Source organism: Canis lupus, chromosome 8, assembly GCF_048164855.1.
Source record: "Canis lupus baileyi chromosome 8, mCanLup2.hap1, whole genome shotgun sequence".
Taxonomy (NCBI): Eukaryota; Metazoa; Chordata; class Mammalia; order Carnivora; family Canidae; genus Canis; species Canis lupus.
The window spans coordinates 65,759,723-65,765,722 of NC_132845.1; positions in this window are offsets into that span (position 1 = coordinate 65,759,723).

Consider the following 6,000-nt stretch of genomic DNA (forward strand, 5'->3'; position numbering starts at 1 on the left):
GGAATGAAGAAAGAGCAACAGAAATGATAAATATACGAATAAATGTAATAGATTAATTTTCTCCCCTTAAGTTGTTTAAAATATGGATATTGAAGTAAAAATTATAACATTATCTAGCAAGATTTTCAATGTATGTAGATGTAATGCATATGACAACAATAACACAAGAGGGCGGTAAAATTGTAAAGTTTGTACACTGCTTGAAGTTAAAATCATAACTCTACATAGACTGTGATAAATCAGGCACGTGTAATTACAATCCCTAGAGAAGTCATTTTAAAAAGCCATAAAAAAACCCCAAGCCCCAAAACAAAAAGCTCAGATCTCACCAAAACATCAAAGAATAAATTGTTTGATATTAACAAAAATTGTGGAGTAAGGAACTCCAAAAGTCAGCCCTTTATCTTTTTTTTAAAGATTTTATTTATTTATGAGAGACACACAGAGAGAGAGAGGCAGAGACAAAGGCAGAGGGAGAAGCAGGCTCCACGCAGGGATCCCCACGTGGGACTGGATCCTGGGTCTCCAGGATCAGGCCCTGAGCTGAAGGCGGCACTAAACCGCTAGCCACCTGGGCTGCCCGAAGTCAGCCCTTTATAAAAGCAATAAAAAAAAAAAATTGACAAGAACTGTAAGAATCAACCTTTTTGGAACTCTAGAAGATAAAAGCTTGCAGCATCCCAAGAAGTGCTTATTTTAAAAATGGCTGGTGTTGGTAAGAGCAGCAAGCTTTGTGGCATTTTACCTTACCCTATCCCATCCTCTGCTCCCTGGCTCCATGATAGGCTTGAAAATAACAGCTGAGGAGCACCTAGCTGGCTCAGTGGGAAGAGCATGGGACTCTTGATCTCAGAGTGTGGATTCAAGTCCCATGTTGGGAGTAGAGATTACTTAAATAAAAATAAAAACAAACGAACGAAAAGAAAGAAAGAAAGAAAGAAAGAAAGAAAGAAAGAAAGAAAGAAAGAAAGAAAGAAAGAAAGAAAGAAAGAAAGAAAGGAAAGAAAGAACAGCTGAATTCCTGGTACTAATATCAAAGGGATTGCAGAACAGACTTCATTTGCAAAGAAATGTTTTGGCTCATCTGTTGGATGGTTCCTTGGAAGACCCACTCAAAAGGCTTGCTTTTTGTTTCCTTGGAACCGTCCCACTACTGAAGCCATTACAGAGGAGCATTTATCAAAAATATTTGTAGGGGGACGCCTGGGTGGCTTAGCAGTTGAGCGGCTGCATTCAGCTCAGGGCGTGATCCCAGTCCCAGGATCGAGTCCGCTATCAGGCTCCCCACAGGGAGTCTGCTTCTCCCTCTGCCTATCTCTCTGCCTCTCTCTGTGTGTGTCTCATGAATAAATATATAAACCTTTTTTTTTAAATAAATAAAATCTTAAAAAATATTTATAGGAAAATGTTTAGTGGCTCTGGAGGCAATGGATAATAGTTGGAGCAAACAACAGTCTGACTAAAAGGCTGAGGAGGAAAGCCTTGAGAATGAGATACTTTGAAAGGATAAGGGCTCTGAGAAGCTTTGACATATTTCTAGATATCTAGAAGGCCATCAACATGCCTGGGGCTGTGCATATGCTCAGGAAAGACCTGAAAATGCTCTAAGCTTTCACCCCTGTCTGCATGCAAGCAGGAAGTGAAAGGGGAGGCAGAGTAGTTAGCTGCCTGGCAGAGTGTTGAAGGTGTGCCCCAAGACACCCATTTATGTATTCACTACATTTTGAGATAATATACATATATTGTTGTGAGATAGAAGTCCAAGTTCATTCTTTTGTTTTTTTTTTCCAAGTTCATTCTTTTGCATGTTGAGATCCAGTTGTCTCAACACCATTTGTTGAAAAGACTAGTGTTTTCCCATTGAATGGTCTTGACACCCTTGCTGAAAAACAATTGGCCATGGATATACAGGTTTCTGAACTCCTATTCTGTTCCAATGGTTTACATGTCTGTTTTTTTACCGCTACCAGGCTGTTTTTATTTCTGTGGCTTTATAGTAACTTTTAAAATTAGGAATTGTGAGTCTTCCAATGTTGTTCTTTTTTTCCCCTCAAGACTGTTTTGCATATCTGGGCTCCCTTGTAATTCTATGTAAATTTTAGAATCAGTTTGTCCATTTCTATAAAAAGGCAGTTAGAATTTTGATGCGTAGTACATTGAATCTGAAAATCAATGTGGAGAGGATTGCCATCTTAACAATATTAAGTCATGGAATGTTTTCCTACTTATTTAAGTCTTCTTTAATTTCTTTCAACACTTTTATAGTGTTCACTGTATAAGTCTTTAACTTCCTTAGCTAAATTTATTCCTAAGTGGCAGTTCCTAAGAAAAATATAGAGTTATTGTATGACCCAGCAATAGGTGTATGTCCGTAAGAACTGAAAACAAGTGTTCAAACACATATACACAAATGTTCATAGTAGCACTAATCATAATATCCAAAAAGTGGAAACCATCTAAATGTCCATCAAATGATGAACGGATACACAAAATGATCTATCCACACAATGGAATATTATTCAGCCACAAACATAAACGAAGTACTGCTACATACTACAACATGGATGACCCTTGAAAAACACAATGCTAAGTGAAAGAAGCCAGTCACAAAAGACCATATATTATACAATTTCATTTATCTGAAATATGTAGAATAGGCACATCTACAGACAGTAGACTTGTGGTTGTCAAGGGATGGGAAGGGGAGAATGAGAGGTACAGGGTTTCTTTCTGGGGTGATAGAAATGTTCTGGAATTGGATCATTATGATAGTGGGATAACATTATGAATATTCTAAAAACCAGTGAATTGTATAGACTTTAAAACAGTGAGTTTTAGGGGCACCTGGGTGGCTCAGTGGTTGAGCATCTGCCTTTGGCTCTGGTTGTGATCCTGGGGTCCTGGGATGAAGTCCCACATCGGGTTCTCTGCAGGGAGCCTGCTTCTCCCTCTGCCTGTGTCTCTGCCTCTCTCTCTGTGTCTCTCATGAATAAATAAATAAAATAAACCAGTGAGTCTTATGTTCTGTGAATTTGATCTCAATAAAAAAAAATTAATGCAACAATCAGGAGATGAGGGTCCCTCAGGAAATCTTGAAGATACTGGACAAGCGCTCCCAGCAAGCAGAACTAGCCGATCAAGGACATCCCTTCACCGCCAAGTATGTGCATCAGTAAAATGATATCCATGAGGGCTGCAGGTCCTATCATTTACCAAACTATCCTCACCTACAAAACAAAGTCTCTGGTGACATCAGTTCCTGTTATGGGGCTGCCTGGTGCTTTCCCCTAGTGCCTGTCTAAAAGAAAGGCTTGAAGCTAGTTTCTTTGTTTGCAGGTAGTCACATCTCATTTTTCCTTCTTCAATTACCTGTGGTGTATTGGGTGGTTAAGGGGATCCCTGGGTGGCGCAGCGGTTTGGCGCCTGCCTTTGGCCCAGGGCGCGATCCTGGAGACCCAGGATCGAATCCCACATCGGGCTCCCGGTGCATGAAGCCTGCTTCTCCCTCTGCCTATGTCTCTGCCTCTCTCTCTCTCTCTCTGTGACTATCATAAATAAATAAAAATAAAAAGATGATTACCGAGCCATGTCTTTCTTAAAATGACTTGATTATAGGCGTCTCCTGAGGCAGTTGCTAAAAGAATAGATTCCCAGACACTCTCCCCAGGCCTCTTAAATAAGAAGCTTCTCATTCTCATTTTTAACAAGCAGCCAGCTGATCCTTGTGACAAGACAAGCTTGGAAAACATGACACCAGCACATTAGAGAGAAGAAGGCCACCACACAATTCCTAGGTTTCAGCTACACCCAATGACACTAAAGTCCAGTCCTAATGCATGGAGTTCACATTTTCTGAGAAGCAGGTGCCAGGATGGGCCTGACACCTGAATGGAAGGGGTAAGAACAGGATGTTGGGTAGGAAGAGCCTCAGACCTCAGTCTCAGCACAGCTCTGATGGTCTCTGCCAGGCTGAGGGGAATCTATAACTCAAATGAGAGGCATTCCCTGTCCTGCAAGAATGGACCTACACTGGTATACCCAGCATGCTCATCCTTGGCTGGGAGCAGTCTGGGGAAAGCACAACTTTGATGTAGGATCCTGAGAGGCAGCTGCTGGGACTGTAAGTCAGCTAGGTTCCTCACAGTGGGAGTTAGGAGAGGAGCATTTTGTTGGCCAGCATAACTAGATTCCTAGGAAAATTCTGAATGGTTCGGCTGTCCAATCCATGCTGCCTGAAGTTGAGGGATCATGTACAAGGAAGGCTGGGTAAAGGAATCTAGGGATGGGTTCAGTTGCCATTTCATTATGGCAGAATGAGAGCATGGATCTGGGGCACAGTGAGCAATCTCAGCTCTGCAAAGGTAGGCAGAAAGTATCTACACCTAAGGATTCGGTGGTAGCACAAGGAGCACAGAGGCACAAGGCTCTCCTTTCAGACACCGGAGTCAAGCTACACGTATGGACAAACATGTTTAACTCCATTTTATGACTGAAGAAACTAAGGCTCAGAAGGTTTAATTAACTTGCCCAAGGTCCCACAGGTCCAGAGCTAGGGTCAGACCCTGGTCTGTGGAATTCCAAAGCCCATGCTGTTGACCATTCCACTGAAGGAATTCCCAGCCCTCTGCAGTAAATGCGAAATCCCAGGCACTAGACATGATCGAGATCTCTAGGTAACTATGGGCCACTGTGTTAAAACATTTCCAAATTCTGGTTTATCTGATTACAAAGTTAATACTGCAATGTTGCAAACATTTTAAACATCATACTCAATCAACAAACATTTAGAGGATGGCTTTCACGCAGTCTATACCAGCACTAACAGAAATAGGATGCAAGCTAAAAACATGATTTAACGAATCTCAGTAGCTACATTTAGTAAGAGTAAAAAGTTACAGGTGAAATTGATTTTGGTAGTATATTTTATTTAATTCAATCTATCCGGGCAGCCTCAATGGCCCAGCGCTTTGGCGCCGCCTCCTGCACGGTGTGTGATCCTGGAGACCCAGGATCGAGTCCCACGTCGGGCTCCCTGCATGGAGCCTGCTTCTCTCCCTCTCCCTCTGTGTCTCTGCCTCTCTCTGTCTGTCATGAATAAATAAATAAAATCTTTAAAAAAACTATTTAATTCAATATATCCAAAATAATATGAACATCTAGTTGGTTTTAAAGATTAACCAGAAATATACATTCTTTTTTTAAAATGTCTTCTACATGTATAGTGTACAGCATGTCCTCATTCAGCCCACCATGCTTCAAGTACTCGAGTCACATGTGGCTACAAGTTACATCAGACAGCACGACTCGTAATTTAGAAAGTTTACATCTCCTAAAATCCAACCTCCAGACCCAACCACCCTTAATAACTAAGGGCATAGCCTTCCAGATATCTCCTATAAGAATCCATAGATGTATATATTTGTGAATTAATTAAGAATCTTTCAGTTGCAGGTGAGAGAAAATCACCTTAAACCAGCTGGGGTGGGGTGGGGGGCGGCAAGGTTGGGAAGCATGTTTGACTCACAATTTAAAAGCCTAGGATATATAAAAATTAAATAATAAGTAAGTAAATAAATAAATAGGCCGCGATATAGAGACTATCCCCAGGCATGTCAAGATCCAGGGCTCGGAATCTCTTCATTTCTCAGCCCTGGGCTCCTCTGTGACAGTACATGCTATCCATGAGATTGGCCTCCACCCCATCAACTGCAGACTTGCATCCTCTCAGCCTCGAGTGGAAAGAGAGATTCTCTTTCCAGCAGTTCTAAAGTCTTGGGTTTCATTAGAGTTCACTAGATTCAGGGGTTCATCTTCAGCTAATCAGTATGTTCAGCTGTGCTAGGTCTGGGTCATGTGTCCTCTGCCCCCTGGTGTCAGGGCTGGAACCAAGGACCCTGGGTGAAACCAAGATGGTATCAGTAAAAGGAAAAGAGGGATTGGATCTTGGGTGGGCAGAAACAAAAGACAGTCATCATCACTGGACTATATTGTTATTTGTGC